This window comes from Thamnophis sirtalis, unplaced genomic scaffold (genome assembly GCF_051295495.1).
Source record: "Thamnophis sirtalis isolate CommonGarterSnake01/CBP01778 unplaced genomic scaffold, rThaSir2_p1.2 scaffold_8, whole genome shotgun sequence".
NCBI classification, from domain to species: Eukaryota; Metazoa; Chordata; class Lepidosauria; order Squamata; family Natricidae; genus Thamnophis; species Thamnophis sirtalis.
In genome coordinates, this window is record NW_028261388.1 from 27,303,039 (window position 1) to 27,329,106 (window position 26,068).

At 38.9% G+C, this 26,068-nt stretch overlaps 1 long non-coding RNA gene across 1 annotated transcript in view; it reads left to right on the top strand.

Annotated features, from left to right (window-relative positions):
• The first annotated feature begins 803 nt into the window (after positions 1-803).
• The window catches only part of LOC148044343 (uncharacterized), a 71,634-nt gene continuing 46,369 nt past the window's right edge, over positions 804-26,068 (top strand). The window contains exons 1-2 of the long non-coding RNA XR_015697571.1: positions 804-898; positions 4,081-4,202. This is a non-coding gene — a long non-coding RNA (uncharacterized LOC148044343). The remainder of the gene's footprint in view (positions 899-4,080; positions 4,203-26,068) is intronic.

Sequence of the window (26,068 nt, forward strand, 5' to 3'; positions counted from 1 at the left end):
AGTTGAAATCCATGAAAAAGTATAACCATCATGATTATATTGATATCCAACTTCATATTCTGTAGGAATATATTTTATCAATGATTTTTTTAAACATACACCTCCTTAAGGGTCTTGAATCTAGCGTCAAACAATGTCATTGGAATGTTGTAGAAGATTGTTTATGTGTGATGTCATATCCACTAAAAATCTTTTGGAATATCAAAGTGAATAGAAGTAGCTAATTGAGGGGAAATGTTGCCAAGGCCCTGTTGGAATGTGATTTGAAGTAACTGAAGACTGAAGACTGACAAGATCTTGCTCGGCAAAAAGGGAGGAAATGCTCACCTTACCTGAAAAATTGCAGCATGAAGAAGTGGAAGAGCCGAGGTGGCGCAGTGGTCAGGGTGCAGTACTGCAGGCCACTTCAGCTGACTGTTATCTGCAGTTCAGCGGTTCTAATTTCACCGGCTCAAGGTTGACTCAGCCTTCCATCCTTCTGAGGTGGGTGAAATGAGGACCCAGACTGTGGGGGCGATATGCTGACTCTGTAAACCGCTTAGAGAGGGCTGAAAGCCCTATGAAGCGGTATATAAGTCTAGCTGCTATTGCTATTGCTATTGCTATTCTGCATTTCACTGCTGTTAGCTTTGTTTCAATGTGGTAAGATAGCCCAGGAGAGTTTAGCAAAGATAGGAGAGGAGACGTTGAGCCAAATGGCTCAACTATTACTGCTCTGAACAGTATTGGTCCTAACAGAAGGCCCATGACAATGGAGTGGGAGATGATGTTGCTTGAATTCCATGGTTGCTATGGCTACATGCATCAACCAGTACATATGTTGCTTTGTGACCATGTAGAAAGAGTCCTTACTCCTCTGAGCTAGATTCTTTGCTTGCAGTATTCATTACTCAGCCAGGTAACATCAGCAGTGCTAGTGAGTATGGGATTTGCTCCTTGTAAACATACAGTAGTTTGCCCTGCTAATGCTGATGGATGTGTTAGCCTTTTTAGTCTTAGGAATTCCCTAGCATTTCTGGATTTAGCTTATTCTAGGATGTTTACTGTGGAAACTATGGTTGAATCTGTCCCTGGGTTGTGAGACTAAATAATTTTCATTGTATTTTCTGATGTGTCTTCTGAAGACATTGTCACGATGTTTTTTTGTTTTGCCAGCTGTGCTTATATTCTAAGACATATGGTAGGCTAATTCTTCTCTGTAAGCCTACTGAGCATGTCCGTTCCTTCTTTCTTTTTCTGTTTTGCCTGCCAAGAGGAGGTAGGCTAGGAACTTTACCAGAATGTAGTTATTAACCAGTAAGTTTGTTTGTGATTTATTTTATAATAAAAATATGTTTCTTAGAATCTACCTCAGGTTTATTTTACTTAATCATAAAGTATGCTCCAAGGAAAAACCACGATTCACCCCTCATCAAACACAGGGCTGAATTTCCAACCCTCACAGACATGAAGAAAAGTACTTAATCGTAATTCCTGGAAACTTGGCACTCAGACAAATCAGCCATCAATAGGAACATACAGATAAACCACATTTACACATAATTCAAAAGAGAAAATTAAAATAAATAAGTAAAAGGTTAAGCAAGATAATAGACAACTGGGTCAGGCTGGTGGTAAAGCATCCCCTTTGAAAAAGAGAGGGTTATTCCTCTGTTTAGAAGAGGCAGTGATGGATTCTGTCTTCAAGAAGCAGTAGCTCAAACTGGATATATTGGGCGATTACCAATCGCCTTTATATGGAATTTTATGGAGAAAGTAACTGAATTGCAATTGCAGAGAATTTGGAAGAAACAAATTATCTGGACTCATTTTATTCTGGTTCCAGTCCTTGGTTCAGCTTGGAGACATCATTGTTGATGCTTACACAGGTTGGATTGGAAGAATAACAAAAACATTTCGATCCTGCTTGATTTTTCAGTAGCCCTCACTAACAGGCGGTATCATTTTGAACTGTTTCTGAGAATTGGGAAGGGAAGAGGCACTGTGTTACCATAGCCCTTAATTGTATGGGATGATTCAGCTTCTCTTACTAAGAGGCCTCAGGGCTTGATAGTCTTTCTGCTCATTTTCCACATTACATGAACTCGCTGGGCAAGATTTTCAGTGTGTGGTTAAATATGATGAGCATGTTGATGACACAAACTATATACTTTGAGCCAGGATTTCAAGTATCGCTGTCAAAGGTTGCCGGGATTCCTGGAGATTGTCTAAGTCTGGATGTAGAAAGCCAGCTGAATCTCAGTTCTGGCAGTACTGAAACTTTAAAAGTCATTTGTTCCCAGTGAGATGCTTTTGTTAACTATAAACAGGATTGCAGTCTCTTAGGTGGAAATGATTTGCAGTTTGGAGGTCTTCTTAGACTCATAGCTCTTGCTCGAGGTTGCTGTAATCAAAAAGGTCATTGTACAAATCCATCTTGAGTGCAAATTGCAACATTTCACAGAAGAGCAGGCACTACACATTACCTTAATTACCTCTTGAATGGACTAGGCAATGCACTGCGTTGGCCTGTCTTTGAAGAACATTTGACAGCTTCAGCTGATGGGTGTGGGACAAGATACCCATATAATAATTGTACTACAAGGGTTGCAATGGTTATCAGTTGGCTTAAGGTAAAATTCAGGGAGCTAGTTGTCAACGTGAAATCTTTTCTTGGTTTGAGGTTTTTCAATTGTAGCCGCCATCCTCTGGAATAGCCCTTCCCCAGATACGTGATCAGGGCTTCCATTCTGGTTTTTAGGAACCTGATGAAAACTTGTTTGTTTCACCAAGCCAGGAAGGCAGCTTTGCTCTAATTTCTGATTGCTCATGAGATTGGATCCCTTTATTTGTGTTGCTATTTCTATTCCCCGCTTCTGGTTTCATATAAATAATTCTCTCTGTTTTTACCTGAATGTATGATTTTAATCCCAGTTATGAATTAGGGAGTAATATCAATTCAGTATCAGGGATGTAGTGGCTCAGTAGCTAAGACGCTGAGCTTGTCAATCAGAAAGGTTGGCAGTTTGGCATTTCGAATCCCTAGCGCCGTGTAACAGAGTGAGCTCCCGTTACTTGTCCCAGCTTCTGCCAACCTAGCGGTTCGAAAGCATATAAAAATGCAAGTAGAAAAATAGGGACCACCTTTGGTGGGAAGATAACAGTGTTCTGTGTGCCTTCGGCAATTAGTCATGCTGGCCACATATCCACGCAGATGTCTTCAGATAGTGCTGGCTTTTCGGCTTTGAAATGTAGATGAGCACCACCCCCTAGAGCTGGGATGGCGAACCTTTTTTGGCTCGCATACCAACATACACAGGCATGACACACTCATAATGCTTTGCGCATGACCCCAGCACACAACCAGTGCTCCCCCAATTTTTGGCATGCTTTTTTCACCCTCCCCAGGCTTCAGAGGCTTTATAGGAGCCTGGGGAGGGCACAAATAGTCTCCCCTGTCCCCTGGAGACCCACCAGAGGTTTCAGGAGCTTCCCTGAAGCCTCCAGAGCATGAAAAACTGGTCCCATGAGCAAACTGGAAGTTTGGGAATGGGATTCCAGTTTGTTCGTAGGGCTGGTTTTAGCCCTCCGGAGCATTCAGGGGCCTTCAGGTGATTTCCCTGAAGGCTTCGAAGGGCAAAAAACAATCCTAGGAGCAAACTGGAAGTCATGCACATGCCATAGGTTCACCATCACAGCCCTAGAGTCAGGAAGGACTAGCACATATGTGCAAGGGGAACTTTATCTACTCAAAGTCAGCAGATTGGAATATCTTAAAAGCTCTGTAATAAAATAACAAACAAACAAACACATATATTTTATGTGATCAACTGTACAATCAAGGTGTTGGATTGACTAATATTAGATCATTTCATAGATTATTTATGATGGAACATATTCAGAAGAAAAGCATTTTTCTTTATCTGAAGTTCCCTTCAGCTACCTATTTGCATAAAGTCATCTTACATGAATTCAATAAATGAAAGTAACATACTGGTCATGAATTTTAATTATAACAGAGAAAAATAGTTAGCATATTACCATTATGATCCTTTAACTCTTAGTGGTCATAAGGTTTCTTGTTCATGTACTCTTTTATAGATCAAGTGACATTAGACCAGGTGCCAGGATGATGCCAACATAATATGTATATAAAAGCCATTTGAGTTTAGTGTCTCAATAGCAGCTGCTTTTTGAAGGGCCATATTCATCATTTAAATAAGGTATGTGGCAGGGCTGGTGCCCTGGAACAAATTTCAAGTGCTAAATAATGATAGATGCTGAGAAAAGAGCATTGACTGAATAGAATCTGATGTTTCTGAATTAAGTTGCATTGATTTACCTAGCAATAAAGGTATACTCATAATTATCAGGTATCAATAAATAAACAAGACATGAGAATGTTTTAATTGGCAATTGCCTGTCATCTGATTTCATAATTCTTCAGATATACAGCATCCTATTAAAATGGACTTCAAATCCCACAAAACCAGTCTGGTCTGAACAGATGAACACTCTTGGCAAAAATGTAATGTTTTTCAAGATGCAAATACAAAACAAATCATATTAATAATTTCTGCTATGTCTCCAAGTTCATTGGGCTTCTCTCATCCATGACCACAACAATTCAGATGAGAGAACATAAAACAGAAACAAGTCAGATAGCTGCCCAGCATGTCTCTGGGCTATTCTGCATGTAGTCTAAACTGCTTGTCTTGTGTACTGATCCAGTTGTTTTCTAAAGCCAACCTTGAAATTTCAGACTAGAAATTGTGGGCTGGCAATAGGACTGGACTGATATTCAATTTGGATTACATCTGCTGCAGGATTTCATTTGTCATTTTCCTGCTTCTTGCCTTGCCTACAGCACAGGAAGGGAAGCAGAGGTGGCATTCAGCAGGTTCCGACCAGTTCTGGAGAACCAATAGCAAAATTTTTGACTAGTTTGGAGAATTGGTAAATACCACCTCTGACTGGCCTTGCTATTCTCTGCCTCCCGAGTCCCAGTTGATTGGGAGGAAATGGGGATTTTGCAGTAATCTTCCCCTGGAGAGGGGAGGGAATGGAGATTTTACAGTATCATTCCCCTGCCATGCCCACCAAGCCACACCCACCAAGCCAGACCCACAGAACTGGTAGTAAAAAAATTGAATCCCACTACTGAAGGGAACCTTTGTTGTGATACACACAATCAAAGGCTTTAGCATAGTCAATGAACCAGAAGATTTTTTTTGGAACTCCCTAGTGTCAGGGTTCCAAATAGCATCCAAAATTAAATCAGAGTCCAAGGCAAAGCATTCCTCCAACTTCCAATTTATTAAGAGAGCCATGTTGGCACATCTGGAAAAACATGAATCTGAAGGCTTCCCAGTTTTCCCCACCTAGTTGAAAGTTCAAGATCTTGTCCCACCATCCACAAGTCTATCACATGGTCCAACCTCCCACTGCCATGTTGGCAGTTCCACCCATCCAGTTCTGGTCAGGTGCAGAGGTGCAGAGACAAAGGATGACCTTGGCTTTCCAGAAAGAATTTTGTTATGGCTATATAGTATGTAACTCCTTACATTCCCCCAATCCCATTTCCCCACAATAGAAAATGCATAGCATAATAATAGAAAGTGTGGCAGGGCAAAGATTCAAAAGAAAAGATGGCTGCAGGCCTGACAGCATTTTCTTTTTAGAGATTGTTCCTTACTCACTGGCCTCAATACCTTTAAAGTTTTTTTGCTTATAATTATTTTCCTTTTTCTCTTAGAATACCATAATTGCTCTATAATATAATAATCAAAGACTAGATGGTAAAGTTGCTCTTCCTTTCCTATCTTCTGTAGTCAAGAAACAAGATAGAAAAAGAAAGGAGGTGCAAAGAAGAGAAATGTTGCAATGCTATGGGCAGAGAATGGGGGGCAAGAAAACCAAGCATGCTTCAGGGCAGAAATAAATGATGCCAACCAGGAGGGTATTTAAATGACTGAATGGGAAAAATTTTAATAACAGTAATATTATTAAACATTGCAATTAAAAAATATAAAAGCAAATACAAATTTAAAAAAAGGAAAGAAAAAATAGTGCAGAAAAGAAAAACTGAAGGAAAAAAGAAAAGAGATTAGCAAAACAAGAGAAAACAAATATATAAAGAGTCACTCAATTATGAGATGAATTGATACATTTAATAAACAAACAAACACACACACCCATTCCTGCATGAGAGGGAATATGCAGCTTCTGCATCTGATCAGATGCGAATCTGTTGCTAGAACAGAATTGAACATTGGAGATTTTTAGCCCTCACAAGTTTAAAAAAGTTCAGGTTGGAAACCTGAAAATTTTAAACTGAAGCTGGAAAACAGGGGCTGGGAGTGGAAGGAAGCAGTGAGGAGTTTATATTGATGATGGGCTAAGTAGAAAGCATGGATTTGTCCTCTGAAACCGGAGATCCCCAAACTCTGGACTACCGCCCACTTCTGGGCTGTGAGCTGTTCAAAACTGGACCACCTGAAGCAGCAGGCAAATATGTCCACATGTGCATATTCCCCCTTGCACAAGGAGGGGTGAGCACAAGTGCTGGGTGCACGTGCCTGCAGTTCTCTTCCTCTCCTCCCCACACTGGTCCTGAAAGCCAGACAGTTTGGGGAACTCTGATCTAAAAGATAATGTTCAGGACCAAGGAGAGCACTCATGCAGTTGAAAATTACCCAGGCCATGATTATTAATATTTTATTTGTAGTAAAAGGAGTGACATTTGGAATATGTTGATTGGCATAAAAACAACATATTGAAATATTCAATAATCAAATAAGGTAAGTTTATAATTCAACAAAATATGTGTACTATTGTCAAAACTATGTAAGATTGTCAATTGTAGTAATTATGAAGGATATTATTTTATTTGTACTGAAAGGTAAAACACTCAGGTGCCACAATGCTCACACATTGATATGTTTGTAAAAAATAAAAATAAAAAGTAAAAATGTGGGGGGGGGGAAGAAAATTACCTAGGTCAGTGATGGCTAACTTTTTTGTCCTTGCTTACCGAAATCACTCACATGCATGCAACAGCATGTATACTTTGGCCCACACCCACAATGCAATGCACCCCACCCCCTTCACATGCACACATGTCCCCCATGCTCTCCCTTGGATGTGCATGACCCCCCCGTGCTCCCCATGCATGTGTGTGACCCCTCCACCCTGTTTTGGGAGCTTCCTTGAAGCCTCCTGAAACAAAAAATGGGGCATGGGAGGGAGTGCACCGCACCCCCTGTGCTCTCTTGTGCATGCACATGTAGCCCCCCTGTTCCCATGCATGCACATGTGTCCCCACCCCCACATATGCACACCCGTTTACCGCATGCATGACAGAAACCCAAAAAATAGCTGGCTGGCAGGAGGCACATTCACATGTGTGGTGGAGCTGAGCTGGGCAAAGGCTCGCATGCTCACAGAGAGGGCTCCACGTGCCACCTGTGGTATGTGTGCCATAGGTTCACCATCACAGACCTAGGCATTGATTTGAAATGCCTAAGAAAGTTTTCTAGACTAACCAGGACAGCCTTCTAGAATGGTAACTCCAACCCCAGAATCAGTATCTTTTTTTAAATGAACCAGTGCACTTTTTTCTAGTTTTGATTATCTTCTTGCTTCCTTGATAAATCTGAATCTCACTCCTCAAACCTGGAGAACATGCAAAACATCGTTGGACAAGATAAGGATTCCAGACTCTATTTCTTCCTTATCATTACTAATATTGATTTTTAAGAGTTCTTGATCCTTGGACCTGAGCTAGAGAACTGCTAGGTCTGTATTTCCAGAAGAATTTTTTATGTAAAAATCATAGAATCAAACAGCTGGAAGGGCTATTCATCGCTCTTCCACCTTCATGTTCAATTCAAGAATCCAAACTAAAGCATCCTAGACAAATGTCTGTCTGACGGTTAGAAGATATTAGAAGAATCTTCCTTTTAAGTAACTGGTACTTTGTTTATACTGGCAGTGGTCTTATAGTTAGGAAGTATTTCATAACAATCAAATGGAATATTCTTTCCTATGTATAAAGACTGTTATTAAGTATCCTGTAATCTAAGATGATAAATTAACGTTCATGTTAAAACATGATGTACACCCACATAGTGTCTTTCTCAAGACTGAACATATGTAGTTCCTAAAATACATTTGCATAATATTTTGTTTCCTGAAGATGGACCTCATTTGCAAAAATCTGTCCAATTTGATTTTTAAGTTTATTATAACTCAAGAATCTATTATGGTTCAGATCAGACTATTTGTCTGTTTAGTCTCGTATTGTCTATATCCATGGTATGAAATTTAGCGAAAAAAGAAACATTCATATACAAGCCATGAACTTTACTGCAAATTATGTCCCCATCCATCTTACATAAGCTTAGATAAGGCTCTATATACTGCCTTTGAGAATAACAGAACTCATTATAAATATTACTATCTTAAGACATTGATTAGAATGCACCTCTTTAATTCTGAAGCTTGCGGATTAGTTCATGAATTAGGAAGATACAGTGCTTTGTCAGTTTTAGATTAGGTACACAAAGTGTAAGGGAATTTGGGTCTGAGGTTTCTCTTTATAATTAGATGCTATCCTTCTGCAGTAACGATATTGAGAGCCTTAGAAACTCTTAACTTGGATCTGATTTAGATGTTTCTCACATACTTGGATGCCAAGAGGGATAGATGGCTGCTAATTAATTGGTTAGTTTGTCAGCTTGTTATTATTTCATGGGTGTTTATTGAGTTTCTCTAGGGAAGGACTGAATGAACCTAGAGAGTCCCCCTTCTCTTCTATAGTTCTATTGCAATATTTTAATAGTGACACCACAGATAGTAGTTGTGAATTTATTCAAATGGCACATCCTGAGAATAAAGCATCTGAAAATGAGAAAAGCTGCCTGGAAGAAAAGAAAACAGAAAAGAAAGCCTAATTTATTTGTCACTTGCCTATATGAAGGTAAGGATATCAATAGTAAAAAGAATCATAGTTAAATCTTTGGACTAGGGATTGGGAGATTAGTCATGGAACCTCGCTATGGAGTTAAGCTAACCACAGTTTGTTGGTGCAAACTGGCTTCAACTGTAAATTCCTTTGATTTCCTAAATGACATAGCTCTAACAAGAACTATAATAGTTATTATTGTTGTTGCTTCTATATGTAATGGGTTGACAATATGCTTAATTATGACTCACCCAAAGTAATAGTTTTCAACACTTTGTAAATCGGTAGAGAATGGTTCAATATGGGTGAATATCAGGGAAGAGGAAATATGCCCCCAAATAAAAGATACATAGGACATTGTGATGAAAACTTGATCCTCTCTGGCATATTTCACCCTTTGCTACAGAATGGGAACAAAGATGTACAAAGAGAATGAAATGAAAGAAAATGACCCAATCGAGGTCAATTACAAATCCAGGTAGAAATTGCATGGAGACTCTCTTGATGGCTTTTAACTGTTCTGTCTCTCTCTATTTGGGTTATGTTAGTCTATGAATGTATAAATTACTAGAAGTGTTATAAATGAGCAACAGTATATAAACTCTAATAAATGAAAACAAAATGAGTTTCAGTGGAATAGAGAAAAGAGCCACAGGATCCACACAAGAAAGGGTAATCAATTTGAAATTATCAGATGGAGCATTACTTTTCATTGAAGCATTAAAATGTGATCCAAGTGTTTTGCACTTCCCTGCACTTTTCTGTCCACTGAACAATGATTTAATGGACAAAGGAAGAGAGAAGTGTCCCTGACACAAGATACAGTGAGAAGAAAATGTATGTGGGCACCAGATAATATTCTGTTCACAGCCCTTTTACATTCCATGACAAAAACTGAGCTTTCTCTCCTACAATCCCATGGAGATCACCCAGATATGCAGTTTGTTTAATCAAAACACTTGGATAAACTTGGATAAATCAACAGTTATATCTTCACAGAATATTTCTGGAATTTAATATGGTCTAGGCTGGCAGCAGTGGGACAAGAGATGGAAATCAGATGACTGGTAAATCGTTTTGGTGGCATCTTTGGACCTGATGCATGTTTGCTTGTTCAAAGCAGATGCAAGACCATTGCAGAGGAGGTGGAAGTGGTGTTGGAGGTGGTGGTAGAGGAGGAGGAGGAGGAGGGGGGGGGAGGAGGAGGAGGAGGAGGAAGAAGAAGAAGAAGAAGAATCCTTTGATAGGGAGGCATCTTACATCTTGGGTTTCTGTTTTCTGGAAGGCGAGAGGGGATACCAATGTCTTACCAGCCTGAGAAATTGCCACCAATGCATAATTAACATAGTTCCTGTGAGTTGTTCCGGGATGCACGCCGTAGAAAGGCTACTCGGGTCAAGAACAACTACGTAATTACAGGAGGTAATTACGCTCAGCTGATGGTCATTAAGTTCCTCTCCCAGACTATAAAAGAGACTACTTGTGCCACGCCCTTCTTGCAGAAGTCAACGTTTGACTAAAGAGAAACAAACTTGGCAGGCTGGATTGCTGCCAGAGTTTGTTTGCATTGCTGCCAAGGTTTGTCGAACTTGCTGCCAAAGTCCTTATCTGTTTGTTTATTTGGCTTATGCTTGTCTCGGCTTTCGTTACTGGATGGAGGAGGGGGTCAGAACAGTTCCATATTTCTAAATAGGAAGTGATTGTAGAGAAGATATATACATGGCATGATGTGATCTTAGGTTTAACTTAAGTAGTGAAGTGTTAACCTAGGAATATTGGTACAAGTAGCAATTTAGTATTGCTGCAGTACTATGTCTTTATTACAGCAGAGGAAAGTTAAGGGAGGAAGGAAAATGTTTATATAACTGATTTAATTGAATGGTGCATAACTAGACTTACATGTTTGGAAACAAAAGTAGGAATTATTGCTTTTATAAAGGATTTGGGGAAGGGAAAGAAATTACCCAGATATCCTTTGTGAATGCAGTGTCTGATATTTTTCTGAGAAGCTAAAATATCCATGGCAGACTTTTTAAAAGGTAAAGTAAATCCCTCTTTTTTCTCTCTCACCTCTGAATACTTTGAACACATATTTTACAAGCAATTATATTTTAAAAATCTGGACATTGTTTCTTTTTCTATGGAACCTCGGACAAGATGTATGACTACATGGATCTTTGTGCCAGGCAAGTAGTCTGTCAATGAGTTCTCAGGTGACGAGAGTTATAATTTCTAGTCACCTTTCCAAGACACAAGAGGGTCATAATCACTGCCAACTATTTTTTATCATGATAAATTAGAGGGAATGGATGCAAAGCAATGCATAACATTTATCAAAGCCATGATGCCCGAGGTAAACAATACATCCCACATCAACAGCAGAGCTTGCTTAACCTCCTGTTGGGGGAAACAGCCAGATCTTTAGAGCCTTACTAAAGGTTAACAGGGTCATGGACAGCGGGATCTCTGAACTATGCTATTCCATAAGGAGAGAAGCTGCTACAGAGAAGAGATAATAGCCGGGTTGAGAAAGATAATATAATAGAAGGATCCTAAGGATGGCCTTTGGTAGATTTGGTGGGCTGGACAGAAACAATAACAGCTAGGTGGTTGCACAAATACCCTGGCCCTATGTCATAGGTGACAATCAGCACCTTGAATCACACCCAGAAGCATGCTGGAGCCAATGCAGCTTGCAGGGTCATCACAGATAAGAGAAATCTGTGACAAACACCCCTATCCATAGCTTCCACCTGCTCGTTGAGTAGGAAATGTAAGTCCAGAACGCCCCCCCCCAAGTGTGCATTACCGTATTTCTCAGAGTATAAGACACACCAAGATTTTGAAGAGGCAAATTTTAAAATAAAGTTTTTGCACTCTGCAGACCTTCAAAAAACGGCCCTTTTTTGTGAAAATGCCCCTGTTTTTGTCAAACAAATGGCATGCATAGCCTTTAGGAGGCTTATTGAGTGCTCCTGGGGGTGGGGTGGGGGGCAAAAAACAAGCAAGAAGGCCCATTTTTGGCTGATTTTTGTCCTCCTCAGCCCCCAGGAGCACTCTGGAAGCTTCCTAAAGGCTATACACTGACATTTTTGCAAAGGAGGCGGGGTTTCAGGAGGCCAAAAATGCTGTATTCAGTGTATAAGACGTAACCAGATTTTCATCCTCTTTTTGAGGGAAAAAGGTGCATCTGATACTCCGAGAAATATGGTAAAGTGCATCACCAGGCAGAGTTAAAAGTGCAAAGTCTCTGGAGCCAGGAAGCTTTAAAATTCAGTATCACTTAGCTTCGAATGTGTTGAGCCCAAAGTTACTGCTACCTCAACCAGACTCTCACAATATCAAGGCATCAAGAAAGAACTACATATCTCTGAATATACAGGATTCTGTATCAGGGCAGTCTAATCCATTACATGAGAAATCAAGACTGTGAAGACAAACATGATAATTCTGACCTCCTGATATTTTCTCTTGAATATCCAATTATGGGCTAGGTATGTGTAGAAACATTTGATTATAATTAGGTAGGAACTTAATCCTTTTTGGCAAACATTTTAATGCACACAATCACATGTATATATTCCCAATATTTGGTTGTGTGTGTCTGTTTTTTCTTATTCATCTTGTCTTCAATTCCTCACCATTCCAAATTGCAATGAGCTGTGTCTATCAGCAAGTTTAAATATCCAGAGACCTCCTGCTGAGAAGTGATTCAGCAGCAGACCATAAGACCACCAAATGTAGCTATTTGTTATTTAAATGCAAATTATCTAGAGACTCTAACAAGTTCCAAGATAAAATGCTGCCAATTTACTTGCTAAATTGCAGGAATGTACTTTAGTATTTGGTTAAATCTCAACTTCTAAAATCAGTTGGGTTGCTTATGGGAAATTCTGCGGCATCTCAAACTGAAGCAGGGTTCTTTTCAACTGACCAGAAGAAAACTCAGGTGGTTGTAAAGCCTCACTTTCAGAGGTGGTATTCTGCCGATTTCCCCCGGTTCGGGTGAACCGGTAGTGGCAGCAGCAGGAAGCGCCGCCCACCTGCCCAGATATCAACACGGATGCTCTGCTCCTGTGCAGATGTACCTTGTGCGAGATCCCAGTTCTGAACCAGTAGTGAAAGTACTAGAAAACCATTACTGCTCACTTTGCAGGACTGTCAAAGAGAGTGAGAGAGAGAGTGAGAGAGAAAGGGGGAGAGGGAGGGAGGGAGGGAGGGAGGGAGGGAGGGAGGGAGGGAGGGAGAGAGAGAGAGAGAGAGAGAGAGAGAGAGAGAGAGAGAGAGAGAGACCAAATGTTAAATACTTTTGCTGCTGCTTTTAAACGGACACATTAGGAAGCTTAGTAAAAAAGGGAAGAGAAAGGAGTCATTTCAAACATAGGAATCATACCCATCAGGTTCTCTTCAATCCACTGCTTAGGGAGGAAGGTTATAGGATCCATATTATTTCATATATGAACTTCCTTAAATGTGCAGTAGGAGTTAAAAGACCTTCGTTTTGATGTTTACTGGTTTTTTTCTCCCTTGTGGCTCATTTCTCCCATCCCAATCCAGAGTCATCTAATTTGTATTTTAACAGGTTTCTTAGTAAGGAGCACTAAGTATCATAGACTACATAATCATGGAAATGACAAACATGAGTTATGACAACATATTGCAAACTCTGGTCTTCCATATTTTTACTCTTGCATATAAGGATGATGTTTGATTTGCATCACAATGTCATAACACAGTTCATCACTTGTCTTCCCTTGCCCCTTCCTGCTCACTTGAATACCTACACCAGTTCCAAATATTTTTGCTGCTATGGTGAACTTTACCCAGCACAAATCAAATTTACTTATCTTACATATGGTAGGTTTATCCCCATAGACGTAATTAAAATGAATAATGTAATGTAATTCTAAACAAATGTATGCATGATTTTATCGTATACATCTTGATTTTTAAAAGTCTACTCTAAATCCCTTCACCTGTTTCACTAAAGTATAGCAGATTTAATTCCTGCCAAGCTTTCTCACATTCTTGAAGATCCCTCCAATTTTTGTCCTTGTTTTTTGAGTATGCTGCTTACTCGCTGCATCTGATAGCTTCTGTGTAAGCTGGTGATCAGCTGTTTGCATATATGTTGCTGCAAAATATGCTTATATGCACTTCTTTCTCAGCTGTGACAGGGCAAGCCAAATCGTTGAAGAGCGCCATCAGAAAGTATGCCAACATCTTCCTAGCAGCTGGCACAACTGAAAAAAACTATGCCTTTCTTATTAACACTCAACTTCTTCAGAATCTGCTCACCAAGCAGAAACTGCTCCATAAATCCTTGTGCAATTTGGAATCTTTTTCACAGTTGCTCATTATTATTGACCTTATTCTATTTGCTGCAGATGATCAGCCTCCCACTCTCTTGGATTCACAATGTATCTCCATTACCACAGCCTATTAGTAGAGGTGGTGTTGGTGGTGTAAGAAGTAATTGTAGCTTCTCTGCTAAGGCTCTTGCCTTTGCTGATTCAGGAAACTTTCAAAATTCCAAGCCTGTTTTTTTATCAGCTCATCTCTGGCCCCAAAAGAACAGAATGATGATAAAAATAAGCTTAGTCACTCTATTCTTCATTCGTAAATGCAGGATGCAACAAGGCAACAACCTTCTCTACACTTATTCATTCAAAATAGTTATAAGGCCATGAGCATTAAAACGAAGAGTGTCACATTTTAAACCAGTAGATTAATGAGCTGAAAAATATCTCTGACCAAGCTGGACAATATAGCAAAAGAAATGTGTCTTATACATAGTGGGAAGAGAAGTCGCTTTTGAATTGAATTAGAGTTTTTTTGGTTAGCCTTTGAGTCCCCATGAAAGTATTTGTTTCTAGTGATTATGAACCCAAAAGAATGAATGTTTAAGGAAAAAGAAATAGAGTTCTTCTTTTTGTTTTGCATTATTTTATTCCATAAATTAGGAATCTGTAGGAAGTTACTGTGTTTCCCCGAAAATAAAACAGGATCTTATTTTATTTTGATCTGTGAAATAAGTGATTGGCCTTATTTTGGGTGAGGTCTTATTATTTTTGAGATGCAGGATGCGATGAGCATGGTGACCTCATAGCTGCTGCTGTGTTGCAATATTTTCAGGGAGGTCTTATTTTTGGGGGAGGTCTAATTTTCAGGGAAACAGTGTAGCACCCATCTGTCTTCTAGGAAAATGAGATATTTTAGGAAATATTAAAACGGCAGAATATTTCCCTAAAAGGGAGGCAGAAACTCATCCCCCCCACCTTTGTTAATGGGCCATTAAGGCCTGAGCCTATTATTCTAATAGCCAGTCTATTCTACATAAAAAAGATCTACCTCCTTCAGGCAGAGCCATAGTAGGAATTGCCCAAAGCCCTTTCATTACATCATCGCCCAGTAAGGTTCAACCAAGCTTGGGACTCAGGACAGCCTACAGAGTTGCCCCTGCATGGCCCAATGGGAGTCTGATAACCAAACAGAATACAAGCTCAAATTCAAAAGCCCAGAGAGGGTATAAAACCCAGACACTCTTCTTTCCAAGCAACTTCCATGAATCCAGTGTCTTTTCTCTCACTTGGAACTGAACCCAGAAGGATATTTCTTTCAACAAATCAAAGAAGAATATAAATACCTGAAAGTTAGGTAGTGTTGTTTAATAGCCCTAGTGGATTGTTACTCGAATAAACAAGTTGAATAAACAAGTTTTGACTTTTAACTAGATAAGCATTTTGCCTTCCTTAACCTATCTCTCCTCTACAGGTGTTAACTTCAGTCTTAGAATTCCTTAGGCAGCTTAGCCACTGCTGAAAGTTTAACTGCTGTGCATCTGGAGAATTGCTATGTTGAATGAAGCTGCTTGGGTTACTCAAGCAGTTCCCTTTTGTTAGTGTTGAGATCCTATCATTTTCAAAATATTTCCTTCTACCTGCTTTTTCATCTCAGAAATTCATCTGTGACTTATAGGTAATAGGACTCTTAGATAAAGGTCAATGTTCCCCTCGCACATATGTACTAGTCGTTCCCGACTCTAGGGGGCTGTGCTCATCTTCGTTTCAAAGCCAAAGAGCCAGTGCTATCCGAAGACATCTCTGTAGCCATATGGCCAGCATGACTAAATGCCAAAGGCGCAAAGGCACTTCCCACTGAAGTGGTCCCTATTTTTCTACTTGTACTTTTACGTGCTTTTGAACTGCTAGGTGGGCAGAACTTGGGACAAGTAACAAGAGCTCACTCCATTACGTGACTCTAGGGATTTGAACCAGATGAATTGCTGACCTTTCTGACTGACAAGCTAAGCATTTTAGCCACTGAACCACCACATCTCTTAATAGGACTCTTAGCAATCACATAAATAGATTTTATCCCGCATGGTCTTCAGGTCTTTCAAAAATACATCCAGGGCCAGTCTAATTGGCCATTCTTTTCTAATTTTTTTTCCATGTCAGAAACTTCAGTTAAAATTGGTGGAAATAGGTTTTATCTGTGTTCAACAGAATAATACATGTGCAATTATCTTTATATTTGCAGCAGGATAGGATATAATGAAATGATAATATTGAGATTTTTAACAGAGTTTCAGAGCACATGGGAAAGGGTTGATTTTCCTAAGAGAAGGAATCTATGATTATAGAATAAGACAGCTTAGTGTAACCAACTATGTAGTTTATTGCAAGGAATAATTAAGAATAATTGAGTACATTGGGAGTTTGAAAACCTTGACCTTTCAGATGTTGCTACTGTCTCTTCCTGAGTCAGGGAAAAGAGTAGTTGAACAAACCAAGGAGCAGATTATTTGTTAGTTTTACAAACTCTCTGTTTAAGACCTCAGTTTTGAGGAAAATATGTATTCCTCTTTCTCACTTAAAAGAGCAATAACGGTGTTTAATTTCCCCAGCATGGGTAAATGCAATAGGAGATTACATATAGGTTACTAATTTTAATATGCAAGATGAATTAAATTATTGTAATATTGTTTTCTAGTATTTTTTCCTATATTGGATTAGTGCATGATGAAGGCTCCTGCTTACAAGTATATAACCGGATATATCCCTTTAGGAACTAAATGGGAGAATACAGAAAATATATATGTGGAGATCCAAGGCCTGATGAATAAGGAGATGGGGAGCAATAGTCACAGTTTATGTTAGAAGATTAGCCTGCAATTTCTCATTTTTGATGCTGGTGATAAATATGTATCATTTGTGCAAATAAAGTTATCATTTTGGTGCCATAGGGCTGGGCCATGGGGCAGAAATAGTGTCCTTCCTTTTTCAAACAATGTGTAATTATACAATATAACTATATATTATGTAATTACAATTTCCTTTCCAAAAATGAAGCTTGATTAAGCATTCAATTATACTGAAAACTTCACTGTACTTTAAAGATGTTCATATTTTATTAATCTATGCTCAACTATCTTTGAATCACTCTCATCAAAGGGCAGTTGCCCATCCTAAACCTTTGAAGCATAAAGGCTTGCTACAAATCCCACCCTCCAAAAGCCCAAGGAGGTTGCATCCAGGAAATATGCCTTTTCTGTGGCTTCTCTCCTGATGGAGGACCCCTCCCTGCCCCACTTAATGGTAGTTTCTTCCTTCCTGAAGGAGGCCTGTTTTGGATCATAGTTTATTGGAGAGGTAGTCCTGTGACTATGCTATTTCATTTAACATATTTGTACGCTATGTTTTTTTAATTATTATGGCTGTTTTATGAGTCAGCATCTTGTCCTATTATTGAGTCAGAAGAAATCTTGTCAAACAAACAAAAAGAAGCAAGAGAACTACATCCCCACTTTGAATTACAGAATTTCTATGAGAAAAGTACAGTTGGAAGATAAGACAGTGAATATTCTGCATGCCTTGAACCTATATTAGGTCCTGAAACAGAATAAGTGTCTTCATCAGTTTAGTATGTAATTTTTCGTTTGTTTTACATCTCAAGGGCTTGAAACACCAGAGCTTTCTTTTCTATTTCCTTCTCTCCTGTTTTGTTTCTCTCCTTTTGTTTATAAATTATATTTCATTCATCATAACATTTTCCCCCTTCTTTCTTTTGGTATGTTTGTGATTAATTGAAAAAAGAAATAAAAACTGCATGGAAAGAAGCTTCCATGTATGAAATGGATGCTTGATATTTGCAGTCATTTTATGGAGCTACGCATTATGGTTGCCACTTTTTCAACAACTGAACAAGAGAATGCAAATTCACCATCATTCAGAATGCAGCTCCATGAGATTGTTTGAAGCAGTCAGAAAATCCAACATTGCTCTCGCGCTCTCACTCCCTCTCTCACTCTCCCCCTCTCCCTCCCTCCCCCATCTCTCTCTTCTATTTGATTTTCTATCCAGGTTTTATTATTTTAATAAATAACACAAGGTGGTGAACATACCTAATCTTACTCCTTCTTTTCCCCCGCAACAACAATCCTAGGCAGGTTGGTTTGAGAGAGAGAGTGTGACTGCTCCAAAGTCATCCAGCTGGGCTTTCTATTTTCCTACGCAGCTGTATTTTTTTTCTTCTTCCAAATTTTCCTTACTGTCCTTTGTTTTGAACAAAATTAGGTTGGGGGAACTGAGTGGCTTTTTTAAATTTGGACAGAAATATGGGAAATTCAAGGTACTAGATTTGATCAGGTGAGTTGGTAGTATCTTCTTCACTAGACATTCTTAGTACAACGATCCAAGTTCTGAAAATGAAGTTAAGATTTAAAGACAATAATGTGTTGCTAAATCGTATTTTTTTTAAAAAATAAAATAAAGCATTTGTCCATTGATGAAAACTTTTGCTTCTGTTGTTTTGGGACAGTTGCCAAGAACATGATTTTGTCTCCCTAGAAAGATGTGTACCAGATTAGCATCCATTCATTCCCAAATGAAATGTGCTAACCTTCTTAACTTGTTTAAAAATTAAATTATAGTAATCTTGATATAAATATAATTACATCTATATTTTAATATTGTGGAATAATACACATTTTAATGTCATGTTGATTAGTAAATATCTATATCTATATCTATCTATCTATCTATCTATCTATCTATCTATCTATCATCTATCATCTATCATCTATCATCTCTCTCTCTCTCTCTCTCTCTCTCTCTCTCTCTCTCTCTCTGTCATCTATCTATCTATCTATCTATCTATCTATCTATCTATCTATCTATCTATCTATCTATCTATCTAAATCCAATAAACCTAAACCTAAACCTAAACCTAAACCTAAACCTAAACCTAAACCTAAACCTAAACCTAAACCTAAACCAACCTACCTACCTACCTACCTACCTACCTACCTACCTACCTACCTACCTACCTACCTACCTACCATAAATATATACTTATTGTATCCATTTGTTTTGTTGTGCTTTTATTTTTTTCATTGTAGCTTTAAGAAAAGCAATGGAAAAGTATAAAAGAAATCAGAAAATATATATTTATGGATTTATTGATCACTAGGCAATAGAAAACATTGGTACAGAATAAGGGATTTTTCAAAGAATACTGACAAAACAGAAGGAAGCAGTTATCATCAGTAATTTTTTTAAACATGAGTGATAGGAAGTTTAGTGTAGAATTAGATTTTTCATCAGGATTTCTTGTAGTAGCAAAAATGAATACAGAAAATCAGGAAAAATGGAACTCACTAAAATATATAGATGCTAAATTGTGTAAAAGTGGAAAAAATGCAGAAGAAAGGTGATAATTTTGAGTGGGTGTGGAATAAAGCAGTCCATGTTGTTTTAAAAATTTTTCTGTTATTGATTGTGGTTTCTATGCTCTAGAAGAAAAGAAAAGGAAATGATGAAGAAGAAAAAAGTACACCTACTTTTTAGTATTCCATGGCATTTTGCCAGTTATTTCATTCAGAAATTGGTCTTCTGAAATGCAGTGATCTCTTGTTAATTGAATCCCATCCATCAATCATTCCAGCTGTGATTGTTCCATTTCCCCAATATCCTTCCCTTAATAAGATGATCAGCATGAGGCAAGAATCATTTCCTTATTATTAATTATTACTATTTCAGCTGTACAGCCATGCCATCAAACTATCTCACTGGGCCTACAAACATGCCCTAAACAGCATTTATCTTCCCAGTTCCTCTTTCAATGGCCTGATGGCCTATTGCTCATTCTGCTTTTAGCTGTTATCGATCCATTCATAAATTCAGCTGCAGTTTGACTTTATTTGGCTTAATTTTTTGAAAAAGAAAAACTTTTAAAAACTATTGCCCATGAATATTCTGCTTGATAGGGATGCGGTGGCTTAGTGGATAAGATACTCAGCTTGTCGACTAGAAAGGTTGGCAGTTTAGCAGTTTGAATCCCTAGTGCCATGTAATGGAGTGAGCTCCCATTACTTGTTCCAGCTTCTGCAAACCTAGCAGTTTGAAAGCATGTAAAAGTGCTAGTAGAAAAAATAGGAACCACCTTTGGTGGGAAGATAACAGTGTTCTGTGCACCTTCAGCATTTAGTTATGCCAGTCATATGACCATGGAGACATCTTTGGACACACTGGCTCTTTGGCTTTGAAACAGAGATGAGCACCGCCCCCTAGAGTCAGGAACGACTAGCACATATGTGCGAGGGGAACCTTTACCTTATTCTTCCTAACTCCCAATTATTGCCTTCTATATTATATTGAGAAACATACAGTTTGGATCATATATGAACTAACCAGCGTTAGATATTTATTTAATTTAATATAGGAATTATTTGGTGGCTTAATAAATTTTCCATATTTACCAGAGATTGTATTTAAAGGGGAATTCCTTTGCTGAAAAGGGATGAAGGAATACAGCAAATTGAATAGTGCTACTCCAAATAGTCCAGACTTCTTGAGATGTCATAACATGGAAAAATGAATGTCAAAATTGGAGCAGAAAAATATGTTCACAGTGAGCAGGCAAATCACAGGTCTGCAAAAAAATTTTTTTTCAAGAGCTGTTTTGGTTATTCCATGTAATCTTTATGTTTTTTGGTGAGCTGAATCCAAAAATGACCTCCATTTTGTCATTAGGACATCACGTTTCCTGACAATTTAGGTAACTATGTTAAATAAGGCAATACCTCAAAATAAATGGAAATGGACTTATAAAATTAGTTTTATTACAATATTTTCATGAAAATCCTTCTTTGAACTGAAATGAGCTCACCTACACACACTAAACTCGATTCTTCTTCCTTATGAGGTTCCTCTTGGTGCATTTACACTTGTGAGTAGCATCTGGAATGTCTCTCTGAAGCATCCAACAGTAGTCTGCTTTTGAGATTGAGATTGAGATTTGTTTTATTTATATGCCGCCCTATTCCCTACAGGGACTCAGGGCGGCAAACAACTCAAACGGGAAAGGGAACACACAAATACAAGACAAGCATTTAAGATAGCCAACAACCACACCTGTTGAGAGGGGAAGGGAGCTCATCAACCCCAGGCCTGCCGACACAGCCAGGTTTTAACGGCTTTTCGGAAGGCCTGGAGAGAGGTGAGGGTCTGAATCTCTGCGGGGAGTTCGTTCCAAAGGGCCGGAGCTGCAACAGAGAAGGCCCTCCCCCGGGTCGTAGCCAAATGGCATTGGCTAGTAGACGGAACCCGGAGGAGGCCGACCCTGTGCGATCTAATGGGTCTTTGGGAGGTAATTGGCAGTAGGCAGTCTCTCAAGTACCTATCATTGTAATGCTCCATTTTCCCTGGTATCTCCTTTCCATCTCTTTAATGTCTTGGTGGAATCATTCACCTTGTTCCTCACCCACAGCTCCCAAATTTTCAGGAAAGTAGTCAAGGTGGGACTGGAGGAAATGCACTTTCAAACTCATCAGATAACTTAAAGCTTGAAATGCTTTCAGCATTCTTCCGATGATCTTTTTGTAGTGAGGACCTTTGTTATTGCCTAAACATTTCTGTACGACTTCTTTAAATGCAATCCACCCTTCTTTTTGAGGATCCGTCATGGTATTGACAAACTCTTGATCAACTATAAGCCTTCTAATGTCTGGTCTGACGAACACACCTTCCTTGAATTTTGCCTCCGACAAGCATGGAAACTTGGTGACCAAGTATTTGAAGCATCTCCCTATCTTGGAAGTGATTTTACGAATTGCTTCATCAATCCCAATTTTATGTGGAGAGGTGGTAGAAGAACTTTATGGGAAGGTACCAAAGTTTCTCAGAGGACATTTTTTTCACTGACCCTCGGCTGCCAACTCTTCTTGGTCCAGTGATTTTGTTGGTCTCAACTGTCCCATAGACACAGAAAACAAGGGTATTTGGTATACCCAGCTTGTTGCCCAAGCAGCATGCACAAGACCTTCAAGTCCCCACACACTTGCCATCCATGTATTTAAGTTTACGAAGAACCAATTCCAAGTTCTTCTCATAGGTTTCCTTCAAGTGTACGAAATGACCTACAGGTATGGAAGCGTAAAAAATGTTGTGGAGTAAAACTGCTTTGAGACTTCTTTTTAAAGAATCTATAAAAAGACACCATTGCTCTGAATCATATTGGATTTTAAATTGACCCATCAGACGTTCGACATCAATGCAATAAACCAACTTGTCTTCCTGGATGAAGTAAGGAACAAACTCCTTTTCACGATGTCTGAACCATGAAGATGACACTCCTGGCAACAATAAATTCCTGCTTTTCAGCCTTGATCCGGGTAACTCAGCGGCATCTTTGGGAAGATTCAAGTCTCTTACCAAATCATTCATCTCCTCCTGAGAAAACAATTTTGGTCTTGTATCATCTTCAAAGTCAGAACGTGATTTGTCATCTGGTTCAGGTATGACTTCACCTTCATCGGAGCTAGGTATCTCTTCCAAGGTAGCAGGGGGCTTGGTTACTGGTATATCTGTGCCGTGGGGGATGGGACAAATTGCTGAGTGAAGATTGGGATATGAAATGGAATGCTTCCATTTGGAATTAAACCCTTTCACATCACATGAACAAAAGTAACAGTCATCACTATGGTTCTTTTGTTCTCGCCATACCATAGGAATCCATAACGGAAAGATTTTTTCTTACCCTTGAACCAGTTTCGGAGGTCCTCAACACACCGTTTGCACACTTTATGAGGCACAGAAACTATCTTGATCTTCAATTTTTAGTCCAAAGTATACATTTTTCACAAAAGTCTGTAATATTCTGCTGCTGCTTCAACACTGTATATTCACCACAGATGAAACAGAAACTGTCTGGTGAATTAATACACATTCGTGGAGTCATAACATAATGGTTGAAGAATGATGAGCTAACATGAATTGCAATGAAAAAGTGTGAACAGCCTAGAATCAAGAACCTGATGATGATTCCTGCACAAGTGTGGCATGCAGGAGAGAGCAGCTCTGTGTCTGTACATGAGATGTCACAGTGCTGGCCATGCCCCTGCACTGACCAGAGATGCTGCTATCTGCCCTGTGTCTCCCTCCCACTGGATTCTTCAGGAAAGATTAACCCCTTCTACCATTAGAAGCACAGACTTAAAACTTGCTTAGCTTATGCATATATTGCTGACCATCAGATTTACAGTGCTATATTTTTTTTACATAACTTGGACAAACCCTTTAAGGGTTTTTTGGCATTTTATATCTTAAATGCACTTATGTGAATTAATTAATAGTAATTTGGACTTTAAATTTGGTTAAAAACCCATAATATAAAAAAATACCAAAAATTAAAAAAAAATGATAAATTTGAAGACAATTTTGCATGTTGTGGCAAATCATGACGTCTAGGAATTTTTTCAATATTTTATTTGTTTTCAGCACGCCAAAATACATGTAAATTAGATTAAAATAATCAAACAGCTTTTTAGTCACAGACCTGTGTTTTCTTTTGACCCTCAAAATAAGTGCCTGGCCTTATTTTCCGGGAGGTCTTATTATTTTTGAGGTGTAGGAGGCCCTTTAAACTTGGCATGTGGCCTGCGGATCAGCTGATGCAAGAGGGCTGGAGGTTCTGTCTCTGTTTCTGGCACACTCTTGCCAAAATGTCTGTTTCTGGCACACTTTTGCCAGCCCTACTGTCCCTGGGCCTCCTCATGGCTTCTCGTGCAAACACCACGAGGTGAGGAGGTGAGACTGGGGAGGGAAGGGGGATGAACATGCCCCATGCACCCCACATACACCTGCCATCCACGCAGAACAGTCTCGTGGAGGCTGCTTCCACAAACCTTAGCTACTGTGCCCCATCTCTTAATGGTACCCTTGTAAGTTCGAGAAATTGGAATTAATTCATTGAACTCATGAGAAGTTTTTTACGGTAGTCCCACAAACTTGTTTCCCTGCACACAATGGCAAGAAACATGATGGAGCTGGAAGTCAGGTAAGACATGTGTCTTGCTTCTCCTCACCACACCCCTCCCCACCTGATGATGAAGAATTTGTCTAGTAGACTTTGTCACTTTCAGATGGTTCTTCAGTTTGTCAATCACTCCCATTCTTGTTTGTCTGCTACCATGCACTTATACAATGAGCCTGGGCAGAGGTGGGATTCTACTGGTTCGGATCGGTTCGGACGAACCTGTAGCTCTGACTATCAGCTGGGAGTGAACTGGTTTGCTCCGACTTTCAGCTGGGCCCGCCCCCCTGCCCCTGCACTATACTCACCTATACTCAACTTTTCTGAAGCCCAGCTGATAGGCGCGGCAGAATGGATTGCCATGCCTCAGCTCCCTTCCAGCACTAATGCACAAGGTGATTTCTCTGTAAACTGTGCATGCGCGCATAGCGCATGCTCAGCGAACTGGTTGTTAAACCAGTAGGATCCCACCCCTAAGTTTGGGTGAAAATAAAAAGTAGCAAAACTAGAGAGACAAACTCACTGTCCTATGTTAGTTTTAACCATTTCTCTTACCTATTATGAACATTATGAGTTTAAAAGCCATTCAATTTTGCATCCCCTGCAGATCAGCTTCCTTTCTTCCTCTTTATACAAGTAATTAAATATTGAAGAGTAAAAATCTGACCCAGATAGTGAGTCATTGCTGTTGTTCGTATTCTGCTCACTGCCTGGTAACAGCTATCTTGCAGTGATTTAATATGACCTGCATTTGATGCCCATAATTTGTACAACAGTCATTTAATATTTCTTGTTCTTTATTGTTCAGAGAAAGATGCTGTATGGGATAATCTATATTATTGATCACCCTCAATTCATTAGTACTTGGCGCACCCAGTGACATATTTGAAAAATAAGCTCAAGTATGCTGATGTATTAGAAGAAAAATTAGAATTAAGCTTCTTGTCTCCTAGGGAAATTATATAAAGCATTTTATGAGGAGAGAAGGAGTGAATTTCTACAAAGCATATACATTTTTAAAAAGCAAGTGTTCAATTAATTGTTCAAAGAGGCTGCCGGTCAGTTCAGTTCTGAGAATAGCCATTTAAACAAGTGTATGAATATTGATTATGTGGAGCAGAAGGAAAGGTTTATCATTCTTAATTACAATACAATTGTTACTCTGGAGTTAAATATTTGAGCAGAATATACAATGGATAACACACATATAGCTATTAATTTTCAATGACAAAATCAAGACCAATATGTATATCACTGTATATTCAGACATGTTTTACAGCTGTCAGAAGAAAAATCCTTAAAAGGGCCTTTCTATCCACCTAGAATAAAAGGTCCTTATTAATGTAGCTGAAATAATCAGGAACCAAAGAGATATAAAAACAAAATTGCATTTATTTTTTTCAATATGGATCTTTGCTGGAAAAGGCATCCTATTCAACTGCTCCATTCCACTCTTCATTATCATCACTCTTAGATCTGTCTGTCCGTCCATCCATCCATCCATCCATCCATCCATCCATCTATCATCTATCTATCTATCTATCTATCTATCTATCTATCTATCTATCTATCTATCTATCTATCTATCTATCTATCTATCTATCTATCTATCTTGCCCTTTGGATAGAAAAGAAAAGAGCAGCTTTTCACAAATATAAAACAATCAATGGTGAGATGAAGTCAACTACAAAAAAATAAAACATTGAAATGCCAGATACAACAAAATCCTGCCAAAATAAAACAGTCTTCAGGAACTCGTCAAAATTAGTAAGTGGAGGAAGGTTATCTGAATTTCATAAACCAAGTTCA